The sequence below is a fragment of the Mustela nivalis genome (assembly GCF_964662115.1).
Source record: "Mustela nivalis genome assembly, chromosome: 7".
Lineage (NCBI taxonomy): Eukaryota > Metazoa > Chordata > Mammalia > Carnivora > Mustelidae > Mustela > Mustela nivalis.
The window spans coordinates 47,074,761-47,102,311 of record NC_139026.1 but is presented as its reverse complement, the minus strand read 5'-3'; the positions used below and the strand labels follow the sequence as shown (position 1 = coordinate 47,102,311).

Below are 27,551 nucleotides of genomic sequence, written 5' to 3'. Positions count from 1 at the left end.
ATTCTGGAGCCTGAGGAGGGAATCATGAAAATCTTTGATTTATAGCCCATTGGTCAGATGTCTGGGGGGCCCGCCATTTGCAACCGGTCATTGAAATGGGAACGATCTTGTGGGACTGGGTCCTTACCCTGGGTGGTCTGCACTAACTCTGAGCAGTCGGTGTCAGAATTGAATTGAACTATAGGACGCTCAGTTGGAGTTGGAAAATTGACTGTCAGGAAAGAACACCAGGCAAATACTTGATCAATGGAGTTGTTCTGTAAGTCAAAAGAAAAATAAAAACAGTGCCAACACACAGTGGGCAGTCAGTAAATATTTCCCGAATGAGAGAAGGAGTGCTCACCCTTTGCCCCAAAATCTTGACTACAATTGTTGGTTGGTGTACCCGGTTTCGATCTGCCTTTAACTACACTTGAGCAGGATTCTTTAACTCACAACTTTATGAGAATAGCAAAAGGATTAACAACTGAACCCTCAAAATGCAAAAGAGCTCTATTCTGGCACAGTTTTATGGATATGAGCTAACTTTAAAGTGTGTGTGTGTGTGTATGTTGTCGGAACTATAAATAACCCCCCTCAGGAAGGCATTGGTGAGATGGTTGGGGGTGGGGGGCTGGGGTGGGAAATATCAAGCAAGCCAAGGACCATGATTAACTCAACTCTACACCTGAGGCCCATGGCCTGTGAAAGGAAAACCTCTCGGTCCCTACACAATGCAGATCCTCTTCTCTGTTTAACCAGGTTGAACCCCCCGGGCCTCCCTCTCTCCCTGTCAGCTTCTGAATGGCCAACTCCAGCAACAGGGGTTTTGTGCACACAGAACGGGATTCTCAGTTTCTGCCTGTGATTTCTCAGACCTCACCCTTCAAGCGCATCATCACACTGAACAGATAGATTTCTAGAGATTTGCATGGCTGCCGATGTCTTCCTGCAGATGCCAGCTGCTGCTGCTGTTGTGTGAAAGGCACACCCCTCTCTTGCTTGCCTCTGAGCTCTGCCTCTGGGCTGCAGGGACGCTGCAGGATTTGACAGCTGCTGCTCTGTCCTTTGGCCAGGAGGGTAGAGCTTCCTGGCGGCACACGGCCTACAAATGCTCCCCTTTGGCCCAGACTAAAAAGTTCCTAGGATCAATTCAATAGGTAACTAACAAGAAGATACAGAAAATGCAGCCCAGTGCCAAGGGCCTGGCTGGGGCTGGGTGTGATGGGCGAATGGCAGGTCATGCCTGCATTTTTGTGTCTTCCTGTAGCATCACCGTGGGACTCGAGACTAGGAACAGAGACTGAGAATGGACTCGGTGTTGGGAGTGACTCACTGAGCCTATCGGAAAGCCTGGGGCATTCAGACTCCATGCTGATGAGAAATTCCAGATTGAAAGACTGCCCATGTGATCCAGGCTGAATGAAACACTTACGCATTCAGGAAAAGGATCCATATCCCAAGGGAAGGACAAAGGCTTAACTAATTGGAGGTGCTAGGGATGGGCTCTATAGTGTCCAGAAGATGAATTTCAATATAAAATTATCAGGAATATAAAATAGTAATTTCATATACACATCGTATAAAAGCATGCTATATTTTTATCCATCTTTTTAAAGATTTTTTTTAATTTTTTATTTTACAGATTGAGAGAGAGTGGGGGAGGGGAGCAGAGGGAGAGGAACAAGAAGACTCCCTGTGAGCACAGAGCACAGAGCGGATGCAGGGCTCGGTCTCACCACCCTGGGATCAAGACCTAAACTGAAATCTGGAGTTGGACACTCAACCAGTTGAGTCACCCAGGCACCCCTGTTTTTATCTATCTTAAATCTCCTACCTAAAATTTAAAAATTAAAATATGAGCATATTTTCCCTCCAGCTGACATTTCAAAAACAAACAAACAAACCAAAAAAAAAAAAAAAAAAAAAAAACACTCTTCAAAAGAGCTGTCCACAGGTTGCCTCTGATTCCTTGCCTGCTATTGTCTTGTATCCGTTCCGATCAGGTTTCACTTTCATCACTCTGATGAGCCCAAGGCACCAAAGACCTTTTTCTGGAAATGCTTTCTTTGTTTGGTTTCCAGGACCCTGAACTCACTTGGTTTTCTTTCATCTCCCTGGCTTTCCCCCTAGTCTCTTGCGGGTCCCATCTTTTCTTCTTATAATCCTACTGCTATGATGCTCTAGGGCTCCATCTGTCTCTTCTCCACGCGTTGGTTGTCTCATCTGATCTTGTGGCGTTATTTGCCCTATGACTCCCAACTGTATACCTTCAGCCAGTCTCTCCTCTCAACTCTGGACTTGGATACCCAACTACCTTCTCTTTCCCTACTTGTATGTCTAATAAATGTCACTGTTCTGCTCTCCCACTCCAACCCATCTTCACCACTAAACCCACTCCATCCATAGTCTTCCCATCTCAAATGATGGTAATTCCATTATTCCTAGTCATTTAGGCCTCAAAGCTTATAGTCATCTTTGACTCTCCTTTCTTTCATGCCCCACATCTAATCCACCAGGAAATCCTATTGTATCAACTTTCAAAATATATCCAGAATCTGATTGCTTCTTCCTAGTTTCATTCCTAACTGCATGGTCACCATAATTTCCTCCCTTAGTTGTTGCTATTGGTTCCTAACTGGTCATGTCACTCCTCTGTTCAAAATCTTTTAGTGGCTGCCTATTTCTCCCTGAATAAAGGCCAAAATACTTTCAGTGACCTACTGAACCTTATAGGATCTTGCCCAGTTTCTGCTGATCTCACCCTTTATTTTTCTCCCTCTCATTCACTCTTTTCCAATTTTTTTTTTTTTATACTGTTCCTTGAACATAGCAAGCACGCCTCTACCTCAAGGCTTTACACTGGCATTTCTTCTCCCTGGAATGTTCTTCCCCACATCTGCATGGCCCACCCCCTCAACATTTTTGAGTCTCTTCAAATGGCATCTTCTCCATGAGGCCTTCCTTGAGAACCCAATTTAAAACATTCATACCACACCCCTATTCTCCCTAGCATTCCCAGTCCCCCTGCCCTCGTGCTCCTTACCACATTCTAACACACTTGATATCATAAATCATTTGCTGTATCTTGTTTCCCCTATTTTGTTCACTGATTACCAGCACCTACAGCAGGGTTGGCAAATATTAGGATTTAGTCAGTATTATTGGATGAAGTATACTAGTTACACAATTATACTTAATTATTAAATTCCAATGCAATTATTTTTACAGAACCAATAATTCCATTATTATATGGCATAGTTTAAATATAGTTACATACTGTCATTAACAACTACTAATTATTTTCATTAATTCAATATCAATTCACTGAAAATCCTATAATCCTCTTCTGCAGATTCCCAAGTACCTGTCCTTTCTAAGCATGCACAAGGGAAATTCCGGATCTGTACCCAAACATTGTCTGTATTCTAAATCATAATAACCAGCCTTTGTGGCTCAAACACTGGAACAATATGGCCACACACAGGGTTGTGGGATCAGGTTGCCACGGTAACCTCTACTTCCATCTTCTCTGAGTTTAATTGTTCAATGCTAAAATTGCACATTCTCGAGTTCAGCATGCTTCCACTGTGCCAGGCCTTAGCTGGCAGGAAATTAAATGACAGAGTTATTATTCACCATAATTACTTGCTAATGGTAATTTATATTTAGAAATAGGAGAAAATATAGACAAAGGATATTTATGAGAGCTTTTCAATCCACCTAATGCTGTTGAAGTATTGGTATTAGCTTTGCATGTTGTGGGGATATGATGTTTATGTTCTTTGTCCCCTACATGCACCATTCTGCCCCATAATATACCTCTACCTTTCAGTTTATTTTGCTCCTATGTAAGATAACTGGACTTGCTTCCTTGGCCTCCCATTCTTTGGGAGACTCAAACAAAGGAAAAAGTTGTTGGAGAATATATGATTGACATAGTTTAAGTTGTGGATAGTAATGATCTAGTTATTAAGAGGAAAATGAAGCAAGAAAAAATTGTTTTATTTGGGAAAAGTAAGATAATCATCATTTAAAAAATAGTAAATCTGTAGTAGGTCAGGTAGTGAAAATCAATGGCAACTTTTTAATATAACCTTTTCCATTTTCAGAAATATAACTGTAACCTTTATAACTAAGTACGTTTCCTTAATAGTGGAATGAAATTATCTCATTTTCTAGTTTTATCTACGATTTTCAAATCAGCTCCACCTTTAAGCCATAATAACCCCAAGCCTTAACAGTTTCTGGAAGCCTGCATCAAACCGTGACAGTGAGCATGGAAGGGGAGGAATGCAATTGTGAAGGTATTTATCTATGACATGGAATCACCTGTGAGTGGATACAGGTGTGGAGAGGAGGGACTAGGTTGATTGTCAGATTTCTGACAGGAGCAAGTGGGTAGAATTGTGGCTTGGCACTGCCAATCACTGAGTGAAGGCATCTAACCCAGGAAAATTTTGCAAGAAGATGGAGGGAGATCCCATCTGGGGCACGTGGGCCGCAGGGTGAATATAGCTGGTGGGCAGTGGTGCAAGCCAGTCCCATGAGAGGCTTGGACTGGACCGGTAGATGGAGAGTGAACGGGGCCCGCCACAGAGGCCAGTCCAGTTTCCAGAACTTGTGAAAATGATGACTGGGGACCCAACAAAGGCTACATTTTACTCTATTGTATTTCCAAACAAACCCTGCAAAGGATATACACCTATTGAGGTTACACGGACATGGGAGTGGACACAAGCAGACTCCCTGCTGAGCAAAGAGCAGGACACGAGGCTTGATCCTGAGACCCTGAGATCATGACCTGAGCTGAAACCAAGAGCCAGATGTTTAACTGACTGAGCCACCCAGGCACTGAAAATTAGGTCTTTTTAAATATAGATGATTTGCCTTTGAATATCAAAGAAAAAGTGTAGGACATTGAAACCATCAACATGTAAGTTTAAAAGAGTAAGCTCTTAACCCCCTTGCATTTAAGAATCACACCGAAAGCTTTGCAGAAAATATTGATGTCTAGGCCAATTATATCAGAACCTCTAAGGGTGAGGGGCACCTGGTGGGTTCAGTTGGAAGAACGTGTGATGATTGATCTTGGGGTCATGAGGTTGAGCTCCATGTCGGGTGTTGAGATTACTTAAATAAATTAAACTTTAAAAAAAAAAAAAAAAGATCTCTTGGGATGGAAGCTCAAGCTTGGGTATTTATTAAAGTTGCACAGCAGATTCTAGATGCAGCCAGGTATGACAACATCTGGATTAAGCTGCAAAACAGGATTGTGTCTAAAAAGATCATCCCATTGCCTTTTCTCCTCCCCGTTCCTTTACAGATCAAGTCACCTTGACACAATTCCAAAGCATCTTATACCATTCTTTCTAACCATATGAAATTATTTATGTGTGTATCCGTGTGACTTTTCCATTAATGTCTCCCCCGTTAGTCAGTGAGCTGGGGGATGACAGGGACCCTGATAGCTTTATGCACTTCACTGAGCTCCCAGTACTGGCCTGGCAGAGTGTAGTTGCTCAATAAATATCTGTTGAATGAATAAAACAGTATCAAAATGTTTACAGGTTAGATGGTGGGTATGTTTCACACTGGGAAATAAATTTTGTCTCTTCTCTCCCAAGATAGGTCAGACTCGTCTGAAGGGAGACACGGAGCCAAAGGAGCCACAATCAGGCAAAAGGCTGAAGCTGGAAAAAGCAAAGAGGAATGGAATACACATTCACAAAAAGCCTGCTAGAAAGCCAGGAAGGACCTAAATAAAGCTTCAAATTCTAAAGACAAGAATGAGAACAACTGAAGTCTGGGCTTTGCAAAATGACACAGGAAGCAAGTTCAGAGGGAAACACGAAGAGATTCTATCCCCAGGGCTAAGACCTTTTACTGATGCCCAAGGCCAAGTTCCTGAGAATTAAGGGCACCTATGCTGTCCAGACAAATTCCAAAAGGGCCCTGCAAACCCTGAAATCCTATGACCTTATTTAAAGGTCAAAAAATTGGAACCACTATGAGAAAGTGCAACCTTTCGTTTCATGAATAGAAATCCCAAATCAGTGAACTGATGTTATGTTTTGTACCTTCCCTGCTTCAAGAATCTACATAACGAAGGGAAAGAGGGTTTGAAATTAATAATAAATATAATGCCTTATTTAAAGCATATCTTGAGTTTATAATAGCTTCCAAAAATACAGTGTGGAAATCTAAGTGTGTTATGTAACCTTCATTTCTAAAATGACTCAGACATGTGATTGATTTAGTATTTAAAATAGTCAGTGGTTCAACATTTCAAAGGTTGATTCTAAACACATTCACGTATGGCTGCAGATATTGCCTATCTAGATATAAAAACAGAACTCATTAGAGATTGCCAAGGACACATGAAGAACATCCCACAGTCTGTAAATTAAGGGAGTTTGTTTTTATCTTGCTATAGTCATTTACTTTCTCATTTAAGACGTCCATTGGACTGGGGTCATTTGGTATAAAACCTTATAAGTAAAGGAAGAAATTAAGCAAAGATATTTGATATAAAGCTTTAGCAACTGTTTGAAAGGGGGCAAAAGTATAGAAACCCATTTTGTGTAAACAACTAGAAGTGAGAATTCTAGGTGAATTCTGAAAGGTAATAAGTAGTATCATTTTCTGAGACCTTCATTGTATAAACTATATTTCTAATGTCACGGAATTGAAGCAGAGACAGGACTTTACAATTTCCAACTGGCTCCAGAAAAGCTGTTTCCAAAAAGAAAGATTTTCTCAGGAAGTATGAATTCTGTCTTTACAAAATGATTTGAAATCAAGGCTGGGAATCAATGAAGCACATCAAAATGGATACCCAGGGCAAGTCCTTTAATCAACAGAAAGGTAACTGTACAAAAAGCAGGTAGGCAATGTTTTCAGTCCCTTGAAATATTTTTAGTAGTATACAGTACACCCACGCAGGATTTCTTCTCACAAAAAGCTTTCTTAGCGAAGAAAGTGAAAAAATGGAGCATGTCTTTCTCTTGCGGGAGTCCCCAGGCTGTGTGGAAACATGGCCGCCGTTCTTGTCCCCCAGCATGATGTCACTTGAGCCTCTGCTGCGAAGACTTCCTCTGGTACATCTTTCTGAGCCTGTTTCTTTGCTGCTGTCTGAGCCTTTCTCGAGACAGGAACATCCATATTCCACCTGCTTGTTGCCTGCTCTGCCAATTTGCATCATTTTGTCCACCCGTGACTTGGCAGTGTGACTCCCATCCGGCTTCCTGAGCAGCTCCATCAGCCTCCTGGCCATGCCAGAGCCCACAAGAATCGGCAGAAGACAGTCACCACCAGCAGAGCCTGGGATTCCGATGTTCTGCATAAACCTCTGGGTAATACCCATCATCATCTGGTCCCAAGCTAGACACGACTGAAGAATAACTGGGCAACACAGATGCTGTTGTTAACTGAGAATGAGAGAGGGGGAAGTGACACAGAAGTCCCAGGCATATATCTTACTAATTATTTATCTGCTGCCTGATTATTCTTACAAAAGAGAAAAGTAGCTCCTTGGTGTGAAAGGGGACATCTGACCTTAGAGACTATTGGGAGTCTTGGGTCTCCCCTAGACCAGCTATGTGATCTTGGGAGGTTGTAATTTACTTATCTATACCGAAGTTCAGCATTGCTGGGAGAGTTCAGTGAGGCCCCTAGAGCTGAGACAGGAGGTGCTTATGTCCCTCTCAACCATCTCAGTGGCTTGGTGTGGAGTTGCTCCAATTCCATCTTCCCCAGGGCCCTCCACTCTAGGGCTCCCCAGCCCTCTCCTAGCTCCAATTTTCCTTATCGGACTTAGTACCTAAATATTCATGATACCTTACAGGTAACATGATACATTACATACTTTACACAATACCTGAGAAGTATTCATGACCTGACTCAACAGGGTTCCTACCATGTTCTGGAGTAAGCAAAATGGGTACATTCCCTGAACTCATGGATTTACAAGTCAAATTAGAGAAACAGACATTAATCAAAAATAATAGTGATGAATAAGTCACAAACTTGGGAAAGTACTATGAAAAAGAAGTGCCACTGGAGAGAATTCCAGGGAGACCAAGGTTTCAAGGAAGGATTTCTCCAGGAAATGATCACCAGGCAGGGCGTTGCAGGACGAGAAGGAATAAGGTAGATGAAGGGGTCCCTGGGGAGTGGTGGCTAAGAGTGTAGCATGAAGAACTAAGAGAAGCCAGGGTAGCTGGTTGGCTTGGAGACCTTGTTTGGGATTTGGGCTCTATCCTGAGGACAACGGGGAATCATTGAAGGGTTATAAGAAGACTGATAGCAAAACCAGAACCGCATTTTGAAAGACACACTGGGTGCTGTGTGAAGAATATATTGGACATAAGGAAGAGAAGTGGAGAGATAGTCTGGAGGCTGTTGCCATGATCTGGGTAAGAACTGGTAACAGCCTGGCTAAAGTGGTGACAACCACACACAGAGCTGGATACTGGGGTGAACACCACATGCCATGTCTGTCTCTTCATGGAGCTTATGGGGAAGACATTAAACTAGTAAGCACAGTGGAAGTGAGTACAATAGGGGGTAGAGAGTTCTATAAGCGCACTTAGCAGAGGTTCTAGAATCCTCTGCTAGTACTCCATCCCCTCCTGGGCCTTTTGGCTGGCTTAAAGAGAGTTCTTCCAAGGACAGAGCTTATCCTTGAATCCCAGGTTAGTGGTTCACTGATAAATCAGCTAGTTGTTGACTCATGCCTGGATTTCTGACTCTTTTTGGATTTTACCTTTTTGAAAAAGTGTACAACTGCTAAGCATCAAACTGGTTCCAATCCCTGTGCCTGGGTTCCTTCCTTTCCAACCCCAGGTCCAGACTAGAACCCACGGAACACCTAAGCTTTTCAGTTAGGACCTCACTATCAGTAGGTGTGACCAGATCAATATCCCCAGTACCTGATCCACCCCAGTGCAGGATTCTGTACACATGTACACATGCACATACAACAAAGCAAAAACTCACTTCTAGCAATGGAAATTTCTGGAAAATAGGGAAATTATACATGGTCATCTTGGTAGATTAATGACCAGTTTTGTTGCATTATTTTAGCAACAAAATAAAGGATCCACTCTCCTCTAGCTATTCTTGATGAGGCACTTTCATTAAAAGCCATTAGTTCCAGGATGCCTGGGTAGCTCAGTTGGTTGAGTGGCTGCCTTCGGCTCAGGTCATGATCCCAGTGTCCCGCATCGGGCTCCCTGCTCAGCGGGGAGTCTGCTTCTCCCTCTGCCTCTGCCTGCCACTCTGTCTGACTGTGCTCACTCTCTCTGACAAATAAATAAATAAAATCTTTTTTTAAAAAAAAGTCATTAGTTCCATTAAACACACACACATGCACACACAACAAAGCAAAAACTCACTTCTAGCAATGGAAATTTCTGGAAAATAGGGAAATTATACATGGTCATCTTGGTAGATTAATGACCAGTTTTGTTGCATTATTTTTATCCTGGTGAGAATGTTATATGAACTTTGTTAATGCACGTAAAAGAAAAGAGACATTACATTTGAAAACCACTCATACAAAATATTTATTGATATTCTTTTCCGAAGTAGGTCACTTTCTGAAAAGACTGAAATCATTGTGGCTTTCCTTTTAGATTTCAAAGTGTGAAAAAAAAAGGAGATCCTGATAAAAATCCTGACCTCATGAAGTCAACTGTAAGAAAGGCATGAAAATAGAATTTTAGAGTAAGTAGTTAATTATAAAATTCCACACATAATAAAAACAGTTGTGCATGTTTAGTAGGGTATTGTGGAATAATAATTCCACAATTTGCATTGGTGGTACATTAACCAATTCAAGCAAACTTAATAATGACAAGCTTCAAGACAAAAATAAGAGTCTGGCTCAGTTAGAATAATGACTAATTCATAACTGTAATTAACACCTTGGAAGTTCTCAACAGAGAAACTAGCTGGATGTGTAGCAGTGATGTCATCAGACTGTTTATGTCTGGGATGAATTGCATCAGTGATGTGGGGCACAGGGTACCAAATCTCTATTTTTAACAAAAGAAAAGACAGGTTTTTTGAAACTAGGATTGATATAGTGATTTGTCTTTACAATATAATTGAATCGATTTTTTTCAAAACTAGGACCCCTGCTTCCCCCATTAAACATACTGCCATCTTTCTTCTGATATCTTTGGGAAACTAACAAAAGACACGTGGGGATCATAAACTGTAGCTTCTACTTCTGGCTCTCCCTCTGATCTTCCATATGATTGTAGAGCATTTCATGTAAATAACTTCAATGTCTGAATTCAAATTTGGTTTTTAATTTATACTCAAAGACCAGGAACACGCAGGTGTTACTGAAATGACTGTTGCGTGACTAACGATTTTTCCACATTAGGCACAAATAAAGGACTGCCCTTTGGTTTGTGGTTACAGTAGCTCTTCACAGGACCTGCCTCTGCCACTGGGAGTCGACAGGAGAGCACTTACCACTCTGATTGCCTTCTCCACTCTCAATCACATGGCCTGCCACACAAGGCATCACAATCGGTCCTTCAGACAGACCACCAAGTGGCTGACTGAGTTAAACATTCATTGCAACTAAACGAGATCATTGCCAGGCAAGGTCATCAATTGTTGGGTAACTAGCTGCCACAGTGGCAAAACCCACCAAATGGCAAAACCCACAGTGGCAAAACTCACCCACTTTTGATCTGTTGAAATGGCAGCAGTTTTTGGTTTGGGAAGAAGCAGTGTGGGGTGTGGAATAAGGGTTAGTCTGGAGTCAGCTCAAACTGTGTAGGACTTTTTACTGAGCCTCCTATCAGCTGAATTGTCTTGGACTGTTTCTCAATCTCTTTGACCTTGAATTTCCTTATCTGTAAAATGAAGACATAAGAAAAGTCTACTTTGTAGACTGTTGCAAATATTTCAGATAAATACATAAAATTCTATCACAGAGACTGTTACATAGTAGGCACTCAGTTAAAGGTAGCTACTTTCTGAGAACCTCTCAACCCATTCTCCCATTGCTGTCAGGTGATACCTTCCTCAAATACTATTTTTATTTTGCCTTTTTCTATTGGCAATCTCCTATGCAAACATGCCTGCCCTGTCCATCATTCTCATACAAATGGTCCTTGCTTGTTCTTGCCTAGATTTTCCCTAGCCTGGAAAGTCCTCCTCCTTTGCCTCTGTTTATCCAAATTGTTCCCATGTTTTTATTTGTTTTTTTAAACCCAGCCCAAGTCTTAATTCCTTCTTTAGGGGAAGCCTGACTCATTGACTTCCCACTCTGTTTGGAAATGGCTCCTGCAGGCTATACTTCACTCTAAGATTTCTTCCGTGCTAATCTTTTTTCAACAGCAGATGGTAAGGTCCTTGGTATGGGGATGGTTATTACAAATTATATCTATATATACCATGGTATTCAGTCTAAAGGCAACCTCATAATAGACTCTCACACTTCTGTGTACAGATACAGCATTGTCACCTTCATGTTAATTTTGCTTAATGAGTCGTTACCTGTAATAGTCATGCTTTTGTTGGACCCAGAACACAGCTTTGAATGAAACAGAAGTCAAATTAGTTTTAAAATCTTCCTTAGAATTCAATTATAGAATCACAGAAACACCGTTTTCAAGCTTAAGTGTCCTACAGAGTTATCTAAATCTGATCCTTGTTATTTTACGGTTGAGAAAACCGAGAAGCATAGAGATGAAATGACTTGTCCACCATACCCAGTTCGTGTGAGATCCAAAAGGGCAAGTTGGTTTCCTAACTTCTAGGCAGTGACACAAGAAGGGGACAGTCCCAGGTATGTCGAGCACTGAGATGTACACACAATTAAGCGGGTACTCATGATGGTGAATTGAATGTGTCAACTTGACTGAGCCATGGGCTGCCTGGGTGTTTGGGTAAATATTATTCTGGGTATGTTTGTGAGGGTGTTTCTGAATGAGATTAATATTTGAATTTGAATTTGATGAGCAAAGCAGCTTACCCTCCCCAGTATGAGTGGGTCTCATCCAATCTGTTGAGGGCCTGATGAGAACAGAAGGTGGAGTAAGGGAGAGTTTATTCTTTGCCTGTCTTCAGGGATGTTGGTCTTCTCCTGACATTGGGCTTGAACATGGAATGAAACTTGGACCATCAGCCTCTTGATTCTCAGGCCTTTGGATTCAGGCTGGACCTGCACCATTGGCTCTCCCAGGGCTTGAGCTTGCCAGCCACTATCTGGGGACTTCTCAGCCTTGATAACCACAGGAGCCAATTCCTTATAATAAATAATATATATAATCTCCTATTGGCTCTGTTTCTCTCTGGAGAACCCAGACTAATACAGTACTCAGCAATGAATGTCAAGGATTGACATTTTCACAGCTCAATAGAGAGAAGGCCCCAGACTTGTGAATCCCAACACCCTGGAACTGAGTCCTGGTTCTGATTCATGCATTTTCCACAGAGCCACGTAAGCTGTCTGAATCTCAGTCCTCCGGTTGTAAAATAGAAAAAGGAAATGGGGCTTGGTGTAGCTGCATGGAAAACCATATCGGGGAAAATGGCAGGAGAGGAGAAGCCTGAGAAGCCTCAGCAAGCTGGAGCAACCAAAGTAACAGAGGGAAAGTTCCAGTCACAACACCAAGAAGCAATCCACTGAAGAAGAAGCTGCAGACCTCCCAAAAAAGCCTACAAAGATCTCCAAGTTTGGATTTGCCATAGGCAGTCACATGGCAAAGAAAGTCTTGGCCATAGCCATCAAATTCGGATCAAATAAGCCTAAAGAAACTGTTCCAACTCTTGCCCCAAAAACCCTGTCAGTAGAAGCAGCTTTTAATGAAGATGAAGATAGTGAACCAGAGGAAACGCCTCCAGAAGCAAAGAGGAAGATGAAGGGATTGGAAGGGATACACAAACTTCAGCAGGACCAAACTCCTTCAGGAAAGGAAAGCATGGTTTTTCTGAAAGCCAGAAGCTATGGAAGCAAAATATAAAATCTCATCTTGGAAATGTCCATGACCGAGACAATTAAATGAGACGTTTTGAAAATGAGGTGTGGGGTGAGTGTAAAGTTAAAAGAAACAGTTTCCTTTTTTTTTTTTAATAAAGTATCATTGATTTTTTAAAAGATTTTATTTATTTATTTGGCAGACAGAGATCACAAGCGGGCAGAGAGGCAGGCAGAGAGAGAGAAGGAAGCAGACTCCATGCTGAGCAGAGAGCCCAGGACCCTGGGATCATGACCTGAGCCGAAGGCAGAGGCTTTAACCCACTGAGCCACCAGGTGCCCCAAACAGTTTCCTTTTTTAAAGAATGTTAGAAAACTATATTTGGAGCCACCTTTTTTTTTTTTTTTTTTAAGATTGATTGGTTGCGGTACCTGGGGGCTCAGTTGGTGAAGCACCTGATTTCAGCTCTTGTCATGATCTCAGGGTCCTGAGATCAAGCAATGCATCAGGCTTTGCATTCAGTGGGGTGTCTGCTTACCCCTTTGTCCCTCTCTTTCCTTCTGCTCCTCCCTCGCTCTTTGCCCCTCTTCTTGCTCATGCGCGCTCACGCGTTCTCTCTCTCTCTCTCTCTCAAATAAATAAATAAATAAATAAAATCTTTAAAAAAAATATCAAGTGGAGCACTAATAAATGAGAGCTTGAAATTAAAAAAGAAAGAAAGAAAGAACAAGGAGATGGGACTAGACATACATTCCTTGCTCCTTACCAGGTTGGTACCAGCCTCCAAAGAGATAAAGGATATAAAGGTATTTTACACTTAAAAATTATTAAGGTGTTGTCAGCTTTTCTGAGTGACTTTTAAAATATCACAGGAAGGCTACACATAAATGTTGTTGGCAGCAAATTCAAATCAGATTTGTGGGTCTAAAAAATATTCTGGTAGCTTGCTTGTTCCATCTATTTTCCTTCAGGAGGAGCACCTTGAAGCCATTTAAGGTCTTAAATGGCAGAAAGAAAGAAAGAAAGAAAGAAAGAAAGAAAGAAAGAAAGAAAGAATGAATTTAGAGCCTTTTGTGTATAGAAGAATAGAAGAATTCTCTTGTCTTGGGGAGGAATATCCACAAATGCTTGGGACATTTGCCTAAGTGCAGAGATAAGCTTTTAGAAAGGTAATGGTAAGTTTTCTGCTAGGGTTTTCTGCTAGAGTTTTCCTTGTTATTTTAAAGAGATAAGATATTTTTGTAGCAACTGTTTTCATTCTAGTTTATGACATTCTAAGGCATCTCTAAAATCTCTAAACCAATTACTTTTTACTTACTTTATGGTTAAAAAAGAAGTAGAGCTCACAGAGTATTTTTAGCAAACAGGTAAGATCAAAGGGTCTCAAGGTCAAACTAATCATTTGTTTGATTCCAAGAACACTGAGACTTACAGCTCGATATTGGCTAAATAGCCGTTGCAATAGAGTGCATGCAGAACAGAAACAGCAGGCAACAGAAAGCACCAGAGTGGAGTCAGACTTTGGGGAAGGACTGGACTAAGGTCCACGACATCTGTGGCCAATAGAAGTAAAGAGTAAGTGAAGGTTTCCTAACTGTAGATAATCCAGACTTGGCTGGAGAGCACAGTTCTTGGAAACTACCAAGTGAATTTCCAGGAATCAAGTGGCAATAAAGAATGCCATCACCAGAGAAATGGGTGGTGGATAAGGAACATCTAGGGCAATGATTCTCAATTCTGGCTGTACAATGAACCGCTGGGGAAGATTTTTGCTTAATCATAGTATCAGTCTATCACCCCTTTAGACTCTTATTTATTTATTTATTAAAGATTTTATTTATTTATTTGACAGACAGATTACAAGTAGGCAGAGAGGCAAGCAGAGAGAGAGAGAGGAGGGACTCGATCCCAGGACCCCGAGATCACAACCTGAGCTGAAGGCAGAGGCTTAACCCACTGAGCCACCCAGGCACCCCTAGACTAATTTAATTGAGAGTCCAAGCACTCCCCGTTTGTGTATGTGTGTATGTGTGTGTGTGTGTGTGTGTGTGTGTGTGTGTGTGCATGGTTCTGTTTTAAAGGTTCTCAGTTAACGTTACTGTGTAGCCAGCACTGAGAACCACTGGTCAAGGTTAGTTGCAATTCCTAAGAACGAACAGGCTTAATCATCACAGTTACAAGTGTTTAACTGCTATGAGTAGGCTCATCCCTTCTCTAGGACATTCCCTTTCCCAGACAGTTACTCTAATAAGTTAATATAAAGGTGCTGTTGACTCCACTAAGTTAAGCACCATCCTTGCACCTGGGCAAGCAGAGCCCGGAAGCGGTGCCCCACCCTTCCTCTTTTGTGGCAGCACCTTCCTCGAAATTTTCTAGACCCTGTTGGTGCATGGAACCCCAGGCTAGACCAGGATTTGTGTGGATCCTAGTCCCCATTTCTATAATTTGGGGCACTCTTCAGTACCATATCAGAGAGGTCGGCCAGGTGCCCGGAAGAGCTCTGGTGTCTGTACCTTTAGAGTCACCTTAGAAGCCCATGGATGGCTCCTGTTCCAAGAGGACAAATAGTAACCATATGGCCTACTGGCCAGCAGACATCTTTTCCTCTTGCAATCAATTGGGCCACTGAAATGGTGCTGACACACTGATACCAAGTGACGCAGATTGAGCCATACACCTAGGAATGGTCCTGCCCAAGAGAATCTTAACTCATTCCCTTGAAATAAACCCATGTATCTTTCTGAGATCCCTTATAGTTTCTCCTTTTCCCAGCCTCCCTCCAGCCAAATTCCTTCTGGTATCTCATTCTCTGTAGAGTCTGGATTTCTTGCCTCTAAATCCCAGTGTTCTCATAACTGAGGCACTAATTCCAGATAATGACTATCTTGAATGCCAACTGTATACAAAGACCTTCAGATAATGGTGAATTAAGTCTTGTTGACTGAGTCCCTTAAGTCCTAGAAATCCAGGATTCTGGATTCAGTATAAACAATTGTCTAATGATATTTCCATACTCCCCTCTCCTGTCCAATCCCTTTTACCTCCTTCTTCCAATAAGCTGATGTCCCAAGTTCAGTCTTGAACACATGTGTCCGGTGCTGGTTCCTGTGTTCAGACTTGCAGGCTTAACTGTGAATCTGCTTCCATTCTGGTTCTGGCCTCTAGACTACATGGATTGTCCCTATTGAAGACCATAATTATGACAGATGCTGTACAATTCTTGCTAGAGCAAGAACAAGCATCCAAATATGGACAGTTCTGGGTTTCCCATAGCAGGTAATAAAGGAAAAAATGAAATAACTATTGTTGTTGGTTGGTTGGGTTTTTTTGCTGAAATTACTGGCATTTGTAGAAGTTATGGCCCAAGGTAGTGATAACAGCAGGAAACTTTATTAGTCATTTACTCAAAAATAAGTTCTGATGCTGAAAAAAAGAGAAAACTTTAGTATTTACTGACTGCTTACCATATTCCAAGTACAGCCCCATGAGTTGGACATTTTATCATTATCCCTATTTTTCAGATGAGGAAACTAAGGCAAAGAGAGGCTAAATAATGTGTGTGTGGTCAAACGGACCATCAGTAGTAGAGCTGAAGTAGGAGACCCATCTTTCTAACACAGAGGCCTGCCTGTTAACTCCTGACGAGATTAACTTGAAAGATTTAGTTATTTATTTGAGGGAGAGAAAGAGAGTGGAAGGGGAGGGGCAGAGCAGAAGTCTTCAGCTGGCTCCTCGCTGAGTGTGGAGCCCAACACCAGAGCTCTCTCTCATAACCCTAAGATCATGACCCTGACTGAGATCATGACCCTGAGATCACGAACTGAGGCCAAACCAAGCATCAGATGCTTAACAGACTGCACCAACCAGGCACCCCCCCCCTTATGAGTTTTACTGTAAAGAGGCAACTTTCCTAGCACTTATACGAAATAAAATGAATATTTGAAGGATGGTACTTTCCTTTTCTTCTTCAATATGCAAATCCATAGGATCAGTGAGAATTCTCAGTCAAGAAAGAGTCTAGTGATACATGGAGAAAAATTAAGAATGAATTGTGCATTTAACTAAGAAAATTTCTTTTTTTTTTTAAGATTTTATTTATTTATTTGAGAGAGAGACAGACAGGGAGAGAGAGCATGAGTGAGGAGAAGGGCAGAGAGAGAAGCAGACTCTCCGTGGAGCTGGGAGCCCCATGCGGGACTCGATCCCGTGACTCCGAGATCATGACCTGAGCCGAAGGCAGTTGTCCAACCAACTGAGCCACCCAGGCGTCCCTGACTAAGAAAATTTCTGATAAACATTAGTTTTTTATTATTATATAGAGATGTTTAAAATATATATTAATAATTTAATTTTATTTTAAATACTAAATTCATATGTGTGTCAGATGTCTTATTGTTCTGGCAACTAATGCCTATTTAAGGCTCCCAACTACTATTCTTGCAGGCTTCCTTCTGACAAAGAAATTCAAGAATGATATTGGGGTGCCTGGGTGGCTCAGTGGGTTAAGTCTCTACCTTGGGCTCAGGCATGATCTCAGGGTTCTGGGATCGAGCCCTGCATTGGGCTCTCTGCTCAGCAAGGAGCCTGCTTCCCCCTCTCTCTCTGCCTGCCTCTCTAGCTACCTGTGATCTCTCTCTCTCTGTCAAATAAATAAATGAAATTTTTAAAAAAATTATATTAGGGGCACTTGGGTGGCTCAGTGGGGTAAAGCCTCTACCTTCAGCTCAGGTCACAATCCCAGGATTCTGGGATGGAGCCCCGCATCCGGCTCTCTGCTCAGCAGGGAGCCTGCTTCTCTGCCTGCCTCTCTGCCTACCTGTGATCTCTGTCTGTCAAATAAATAAATAGAATCTTTTTAAAAATGATATTAAAGCATATTCCCATCTTCCTTCTTCCCTTACAACTACTCCCCCATATTATCCTCCCACTTGAACTTGGAATTAATCAGAATGTATCTAAATTCTAAGATCAAGTAGCAATGGAAAAAGTGACTTATTTTTCCAAGTCTGAAAGCCTGACGTTTATCTTTCCATCTACGGTAGCACATCCGGTCTAAGACAGACTCCCTCCATGATTTATTTATGTAATTGAAGGATTCTTGAGAATTCCCATTACTGAATAGTCAATTAGGAGTTTGTTATTTACTAATCTAAAAAATTGCATAGTGGAACATTTAAACAGACTGAAGGAGAAGAGTGTCACTAAAGAACACTCTGTGGTAGATTTTAGATGATATCATTCATTTAGTAACATGAATCAGCACAAGAATCACTTTGGACATAGCACAGAGAAAAAACACAGTAGCAACAGGACCGTAATCTTCTTATGGCTGGTACCTAATAGTAGGTTGGTACCAATAGTAGTTGGTACCTAAACATGGAGGTTGATTATTTCTGAATGAATGTGTAATGTTATTATATCATTTCACTATTATTACTATGTCTATTATTATTTTATTTTATTATTTTTGAGGCAAATATAAATATTTTATTTGATGTTTCAAGGAATCTGGTGGATTTTTTTGGAAGTCATTTTTGATGGACGTATCATTTGAGAAGGATGATTTTATACACTTCTGGGCTCTGGCCAATATTGATTAAGCCCGCTGATAACAATTGAACTACTACTTTGAGGTGGTTGCTAAGCAAGACTTTCCTTGCTCTACATGCATATGCACTCTGTGTCTCTTACTGCCCTCTATTGGCTGGAGCAAGATGTGCTGACTTGAGTGGAATTGTTGGTTCATGGACCTCAAATCTGTTTCCAATAATAACATGTGCAAGGCACTTAATACAGGTTACCCTCCAGAACAGTCTGGTCTTAAGAATCGACACTAAGATTAATTGGCACCTACCACAGAGTATGATGGTGTGTGAAAACCCCGAAAATATTTCTAGGGATGAATCCAAAACACCGGCAGATGCATTGTTTCTGACAAACTCCTCATCTTGCAAATACGGTGTAGAAGCTAAACTCCGCATGAATCGGAGTTCAAAGTTTGTGCTCATCCCACATCACCATGATGCTTCTCTTTCATATAATTAACACAGGTGTGAGGTCCATCTACCACCTGGTTTCTTCTGTCTAGAACTCTTTCACATTTCTAGATTAAAGAAACAGCTTTGGTAACTACACATCTTTCATAGTGGGATGCCACTAAATATTTTTAACACTAGTAGAACTACAAATAGGAGATTATAAAGAGGTATCAATCAGGAAAATAAAGGGAGGAATAGTTAAAAGTGGTTATCTGGTGGAGTGGGGCTGGGAATGGGGAAGAAGGGAGACAAGAGTCTTTTACTTTGATTTCAGACTCTCTTGTACTGTTCAATTTTTGTACATGTGTATGTATCAGTTTTATAATTATCTTTCTAAACTTTAATTCTTTCATAATTAGTGTAGTTCGGAGACACCGGAAGAACGATTTCTGTGCCTGGGGAATGGTATGGTGTTGTGGTAGGTGTATTAGTTAGGGTAAGCTAACTGCTATAATAAATTAATCCCCAAATGTATAATGACTTAAACACCATATAAATTTATTCTCTCTCTCAGAACAAGACAGTTCCAGGTGGTTGATTTGGGGCTGGAGGAGGAGGAGGGAGAGATGGTGTGCTGCATACAGTCGTTCATGGACCCAGAAGGCAGAGGCTCTGCTATCTTGAACATAGCATTTCAAAGGTCACCTGAGAATCAACATCAGGAGAACAGAAGGGGAAAAAAACATGGAAAAGTATGAATGGGAGGATACTTTGGGGCCAGGCCTGGTAGTGGTACACATTACTTCTGCTCACATTCCATTGTTGGAACTCAGTCAGTTGGCCACACCTAACTGCAAGGGAGGCTGGGAAATATGGACAGCAGAATGCCCAGGAAGAAGAGAATGTGGATTTTTGGTTAGGAACAGCAGTTCTGTCACAGAAGATAATCATACTTACTTCAAGAGTTCTTGCTTCTGGGGGACCCATAGTCATGTCTAAAGATACTTGAATGAAAGGTTTCCCCCAAAAAGAAGATGTAGAAGATAGTTTGGGCACATCTCCTTAGCCCACCTCTGATGTCCGCTGAAATTGAGCAAACCCCATGCTCACTGCCAGTGTCCCACATTGACTGCCCTATAACTCTTAGCTCTTCTGCCTCTGGGATTTTTCTGAAGCTACAAGAGTTCCTTTTTCACTTGTGCAGAATAGCCCAAAAGTACAGGGGAATTAACATCCTGGGGACAAACCTCAATCAATTGTGGGCAGAGTAGGTGGGCTCTAAGAAACATAGTACATGGATTTTCAGAAAGTTTCCACTACAGTTGAGCCCCCATCACTCAGTGGTAACCAAGCCAGTAATAAGCCATTTACTGACTTTTTCATCCTGTCCTGCAACACCCTCTCCTTGCTCCTCATTCCTGCTTCCTTAAGTCACTGGACAAATAAACTAACTGAACTCAAGTCCTGGTCCAAGGCTCTGCTTTGGGGAAGAATGACCCAAATTAAGACCAAAGAGGTAAATCCTTCTCCTGGCTTCTCAAGAAAAGGAACTCTAGGAATTTAAGAACCTACCCTGAGGAAGGACTGGGGAAGGATTTGTTCTCTATTTTAGAGTCCTAGGCTAGAATCTGCTAGAAGGTGTTGCTAGCAGGTGCAGCTTCGAAGTGTCCATAACAGATTCCTGGCTTCCAAACACTTAGTAACATTCTCTCAAAGTGGGAATTGCACACTTGACAGAGAAAGGCTCCCTCTGGAACTGCAAGAGCCATAGTCTAGGTGATTTGTTTGCAAGAAACAAAGCCTCTCAGGGTGGCTCAAGGAAAGAATTTCATTATGAGAATTCGAGGGACTTCCAAGGAACTCAATGCAGAAAGTACAGTCAGGTCTATGATAACCAGAAATCGCTGAGTAGCCTTTCTCCTTCTCTATCTTTCTGGGGACAGTGTGTTTTCTCAACTCTGCTGTATGTCCACTTCAGTCTCTGGAGTCTGGCTTCTAGGTAAGGCTTTTAGTTTCTGCTCTTCCATAGCATCATTTTTTTTTTTAAGATTTATTTATTTGAGAGAGAGAGAGAGAGAGAGGTGCACGTGCATAAACACAGTGTGCCTGACTTGGGGGGGGTGCAGAGAGAGAGAGAGAAGTAGACTCCCCGCTGAGCAGAGTCTGACACAGGGCTCAGTCCCACAACCCATCACGACCTGAGCCGAAACCAAGAGTCAGATGCTCAGCCAACTGAGCCACCCAGGTGCCCCCCATAGGGTCTTAATTCATGTGGCTTTGCATCAAAAATGCATCAGCCATAGCTTAAATGCTGTCTAATCATACTTAAATGCCTTTCCCTGCAGCTGGGGCTTGGTGTGTGGGAGTGTTGAAGAGATGGAAGTCAAACTAGAAAAAGAAGTTGGTCGTGGCAGGGAAATTAAGATGGATATAGTTTTGAGGTGGAAACTATGGGACAGAATGACCTCAGAAGAAGGGATAAATCTTCTGCATTTAAGGCCAAAGCAAGTTAGAAAGGGAGCCAGAGAAGGTCTGAGTGTGTCTAAGGTAGAAGGCAAAATTAAGGCAGAGCTGGATAGTGAAAGGAACCGAAGCAAGTTACAGGACAAATGTTAGGAGAGCTTTGGGGCCATGCCAGGAAATGTATATATCTATAGCTGCAAGTGATAGAATGCCCAAGTGTGGCTAAAACAATAAGAATAATTATGTCACATTAGAAACCTGGGGATGGGTTGTTCTAGAATTGAATAATAAAGAGTTTGATGGTGTCGGGACTCTGGGTTGGCTTCTCTGTCGTTCTCTGGGTATTACTCTAAGACTGCCTTAATACCAAAATATCACATGCTCCCATGTGCAAGGCAGTGTTTTTCTTTGAAAGACTCCCTCTTATCAAGGAATAACACCTTTCCCAGATGTCTACAGCATGTCTCTCCTCAGGTACCATTGCTTAGAATGGGGTCACATACTTAGTCTCTAATCAATTACTTGCAAAGGACAATTTCACAACAGCAGGGACTTGATCTGTTTTATTCACTGTTGTATCTCAGAACTGAGAGTATATTTGGTATATAGTAAGGGTTCAGTAAATATTTGCTGAATGAACGGATTACCATGACTGACTTGGATCAATCTGCAATTCATCTCCTGAGGCTGGGCCCATAGCACATCTTCCCTGAGCATATTCTGACCCATAACTATACTTCATTTGGTTTTGACCCTTGTTTCACACCATCCACAAGATGGATTGTCCAACTAAATAAAAAGGTAAAGCAAAAACAGTTACAGAAGAAAACATAGAAAAATATGTTAATGACTACAGCGATCTTTTGATGTATCAACTTGACTAAGTCATAGTCCCCACTCATTCAATCAGACACTAATTTAGATATTGGCATTTTATAGATGTAATTAAAGTTCAAAATCAGTTGACTTTAAGTAAGGGAAATATCCTAGATAATGTGGATGAGTCTGATTCAATGTTGGATGGTTTTAACAGGACTCAAAAAGCATGATTATAAAAGAAAAGAACATGATAAATTGCACTTCATTAAAAATGCCATTAAAAGAATAAAAAGCAAGTCACACACTGAGAGAAGTTATTTCCAACACATATTCCTGACAAAAGACTTACGTTCAGAATATGTAAATAACTCCTACAACTCAAAAGAAAAAAGGGGTGCCTGAGTGGCTCATTCAGTTAAGCACCCAACTCTTGATTTTGGTTCAGGTCATGATCTCAGGGATGGAGCCCTGCATTAGGGTCTGCACAGGACATGGAGCCTGCTTAAGAGTCTCTCTCTCCTTCTACCCCTCCCCCCACAAAAAAGAAAGGGAAAAAAATAGAACAACACAACCAAAAGTGGACATACAACTCTAACAGGCATTTCACAAAATAAGACCACCAAACATCCAATAGGCATATGAAAAAGTGCTCAGCAATACTACTCATTAGGAAAGTGTAAATTTAAAACCATAATGAAATACTACCAGACAGCAACCAGAATAACTGGGTTAAGAGGACTTACAGTGCCAAATGATGGCAAATATTTGGAAGAACGGAGATTCTTTACATTGCTGATAGGAGTGAAAAATGTTGTAACTACTTCATGAGCCAACTTGACAGTTTCTGCTAAAGCTAAACACTGCCAACCCTATGATAGCAACTCCAGTTCTAGGAATTTACTCAAGAGAAAGGAGTACTGATGTCCACAAAAAATGTGCATAAGAATGTCCATCACAGCTTTATCTGTATTAGCCAAGGTGGAAACAACTCAATGCCAATCAACAGAAGAATAGATAAGTAAGTTGTGGTTTATGCATGAAGTAAAATACTACATAGTGATTAAAAGAAGAGAACAGGGCACCTGGGTGTCTCAGTGGGTTTAGCCTCTGCCTTCAGCTCAGGTCACGATCTCAGGGTCCTAAGATCGAGTCCCGCATTGGGCTCTCTGCTTGGCAGGAAGCCTGCTTCCTCCTCTCTCTCTCTGTCTGCCTCTCTGCCTACTTGTGATCTCTGTCTGTCAAATAAATAAATAAAATCTTAAAAAAAAAGAGAGAGAGAAGAGAACAGATTACTGGTACATGCAACAGCCTGAAGTATCTTACAAATATTAAAATGAGTGAAAGAAGCCAAATTTAATGTTTCTACTTCAAGTTTAAGAACAGTCAAAAACTAGTAAATAATGATAGAACTGAGAATACTAATCACCTCCCCCATTGTTTTACAGTACAAATGTAGAAGAAATAAGAAGGCATCTTTTGAGGTCCTGGGAATTTTCTACATCTTGATCTGTGTGATGACACAAGTGCATGTGTGTACAACAATTCATTGAGCTATGCACTTAGGATTGGTGTTTTTGAGTATATGTATTGTCCCTCCACAAAAGTTAAGAAAGAAAGAATGAAAGAAAGGAAGGAAGGAAGGAAAGAAAAGAAAAGAAAAAAAGAAAAGAAAAGAAAAACCCACTGGGAGTTCTATTCCCAAGGAATATTTGGGTAAGCAATGACTATACCCACTTTAGGCAGTCTGAGAACAGAGGTTCCTACTCTTCCTACAATATCTCAAGTGCATTCCCTACTTAGCCTCCAAAGAAAGAGGGTTTCAGGAGCACTCTCCTAGGACATCTATCCAGAAAGCTGGTAGAGTTAGAGTTCTGGGAGCTCAGAATTCTAGTTACTATTCCTCCAATTGTTACTTGGCTTGGTGCAGTGGTGTATAAAAGGAAAGCAAAAGGATCAGATGGGATTTCTTCAAATTTAAACCAGTGCCTAAAATTCAATTTCATGAACATTGTAGGAGGCCTGGGTTTTTACTGTCAGAACCAGTAAAGAAGATAGATCTGGAGACATCATTATTTATGGTCAGCACAAATATACACAAATCTCAGTTGATAACTGGGGGCCTCCCTTTCTTCCTGTTAGTTTCATGCTAAGACTACATTGAAATTTATAGTTTCTAAGGTTGGTACCCAGGAACATCTCCTCATGTATTCCATTTGGCTAGAAGGCTTAATTTAAATAAAGCAGCAGGTAAAGACTTTCTGCTATCAAAATTATGCAAAGCTTGTTCTAAATTACTTCCTTCAAAATATAGAGCCATCTGTTTGTTAAACATTCCACTTAAACTTTATGCCTATTTCTTCCTTAAAATATGTCAGACTGAGGATTTCTGGATTGATACTTTATACAAGATTCAATAGAGTTGCAAGCACAAATACTCTACTATTACTTAATGGAAAAAATTATTGAAAATAATAGGTGAAAGGGATTAAAAGTACACTCCTTGTGATGAGCACAGAGTAATGTATAGACTTGTTGAATCATTATATTGTACATCTGAAACTAATATGACACCGTATGTTAATTATACTTGAACAAAAATATATGTAATGGGTTATTAGTGACCTCCCATTCTTGAAATTAAATGAGTATGACTTTAAAACTTAAATAAATGAATTACAGAGTTGATTTTTCCTGTTTGCCCTTAACTTCCTCTTTTCTGACTTTAGTCCTTTACTCTAGGCAAAGCTTCCTGAACACAGTATTAATTCCTAGTTATTGATTTTTTTAAAGATTTTATTTATTTGTTTGTTTATTTATTTATTTATTTATCAGAGAGAGAGAGCGCGCACAAGCAGGCAGAGGCAGAGAGAGAAACAGGCTCCCTGCTGAGCAAAGAGCTCAATGTGGGACTCCATCCCAGGACCCAGAACTATGACCTGAGCCGAAGGCAGTGGCTCAACCGACTGACCTACCCAGGCCTCCCCTAGTTATTGACTCTTAACAAAAGCTGCATTTTAACATTTCAGCAAGAGTCAGTATCTGTCTTCAGATAGATCTATCTCCTGGAAAACCAGATAACTATACTGAAGGGCCTAAAGCAGGATAACATTTTTCCTCCTTCCCATACTTTCCTTTTAACTGTTCTTTGTATGATAGAAAACCATTCAGTGATCTGGCTGCACTCCCTTCCTGCTGGAGACATGAATTAGGAATGGCTTTCATGTTCAAAAATGAGCTTGCCACAGGAGCATTATGTAGCTTTTTCTCTGTCTGTGGTGAGTGACTGGAAAAAGCTTCCTTGAAAATCTTCCATGCTAAGTCACTTTGCCTACATTCTATGATTTAAAAAAAAAACACCTTGAAAGACTTTGATTTATTCACTTACTGAAGGCTCAGAATGGGGTCCTTAAGAAAAATTCTGTCTTGGTTATAGGTACTCCCTTGGTGGACCTTTGAAATGAGGAGGGTGCAGCAGATCGTATTTGACAAAAATGGCTACAACAATACTTCTGGTCCCACATGCTCTTCCAAACCCTGCCACTTCCCCATCAAGGTCTCTTGGAGTCTATTTCCCCTGCTCTTGAAACTGGGCAGATTTTCATGCATGCCTCAATGAATAGAATGCTGTAGAAACGACAGTGCATGACTGACTTCCAACACTAGGTCAAAAAAAGATAACATGCCTTCCATCTGGTTCTCTCTCTCCATCTTTCTCTTTCTCTCCCTCTTCCTGAATCCCTGGGTAAGAAGTCCGGCTATCCTGAACTCATGCTCTGGAGAAAACATGTGCAGAGTTGAGCATAAAGACTTGCCCACGGAGCCTCACTATTCTAGCCCCCGCTCATCAAGTCTTCTTAACCTGGTACCAGATGGGTGAGTGAACGGGCCTTCAGATGATTCCAGCCCCAGTCACTGTCTGTAACTATATGAGGAAAGCTGATCAAGAACTGCCTAGTTGAGCCTACTCAGCCCCTATAACCATTAAAGATAATAGTAATCACCATTGCTGTCTTAAGCCACTAAGTTGAAAGATAGTTTGCTAGGCAGCAATAGATAACTGGAACAGAGTGTAGCTGATTGGCCATCCTGAAGGTTTTGGTTAGATACCTCCATTTTCATAAAAGCTTGTAAAAAAATCTCATCTAATGATGACAGTATATATTGCTACTTTAAATGAATGACATAGAACAAGGAACTTTCAGGCCTTGAGAGAAGACACAAAGTCCAATGATCTGCTCCCAACCCTTGTGAAAGGTCTGGTTCAGAGAGGGGATCTCAGTGGGGAAGTGTCTGAAGGACTTGAATCCTCTGGGTTTCCTAGATGTGTTATACTTTTGATTTAGCTAAAATTTTAGAAAGTTTCAGTCTGACACCATATTTCCTTGATCTCCTATAAAATTACTTCTGTGAGTTGCACTATAGGACAAACCTCAGGTCTTCGTGCTATAAGAAACAACTTTTAAAAAGCCCTATAGGATTTGCTGTAAGAATGTCATTGAGGACACAGTTTACTACATCACTCACTGTCCCAGATATAAACCTCCACACCAGAAACTTATTTTAGAGCTAAGTTCCAAGAAAAGCTTGAAAAACTAGAATGTTTTGCCTTTGTTGTCAAGAGAATCATTTTTGGTCTTCATTTTTTTTTGCAGAAAACTCAGCTCTGACCCTGTGGCTCGGATAATTACGCGGAGCCCTATTGCTTGCATACTCGTTCTACTCCACTGACTTGTCTTTTCCTAATGCATGTTTGTAATGACCTGGCTTTATTTATTACTTATATTTTCTACTTGAACATATGTATTCTTATAAGCTTTTGCAAATCCCTTGTGGAACAAGACATAACAGAAATAAAGTGAGAAGTAAATGAATATATAAGTAAATTACCCTTCTGGGACATCACCAAATTATAAACCTTCCACTGGCTTAATGATTCATCCATTTACTTCACAAATATGGATTAAGCATCGGCTAGGAGCCAGGCATTGTATTAGGGAGGGTCAGAGCTGAAAAGATCTTTAATTTTTTAGAAGATTTATTTATTTATTTATTTAAGAGAGAGAGAGAATGGCAGGGAGAGGGAAAATCAGAGGGAGAGGGTAAGAGTCCCAAGCCGACTCTGTGCTGAGCATGGAGCCCAACTTGGGCTCAATCCTAAGACCCTGAGATCATGACCTGAGCCAAAACCAAGAGTCAGTCACTTAACCAAACCCTGCCACCCAGGGGCCCCTGAAAAGACTTTTTAAAAACCCACAGTCCTTGCCCTCGGGAAATATAATGCTTAAGGGGTTCAGAAATTTGGGGCCCAGTAGCAGCAGTCAGCAATTTCAAATACTGACCTCTTTGAGGTTCTGTTGGTCATCAT

At 41.1% G+C, this 27,551-nt stretch overlaps 1 pseudogene across 1 annotated transcript; it reads left to right on the top strand.

Moving 5' to 3' along the window:
* The first annotated feature begins 12,538 nt into the window (after positions 1-12,538).
* Positions 12,539-13,009, top strand: LOC309870221 (PEST proteolytic signal-containing nuclear protein pseudogene; annotated as a pseudogene). Its single transcript has 2 exons — positions 12,539-12,589; positions 12,675-13,009. The product of its transcript is annotated as a PEST proteolytic signal-containing nuclear protein pseudogene (transcript).
* The last annotated feature ends 14,542 nt before the right edge of the window (positions 13,010-27,551 follow it).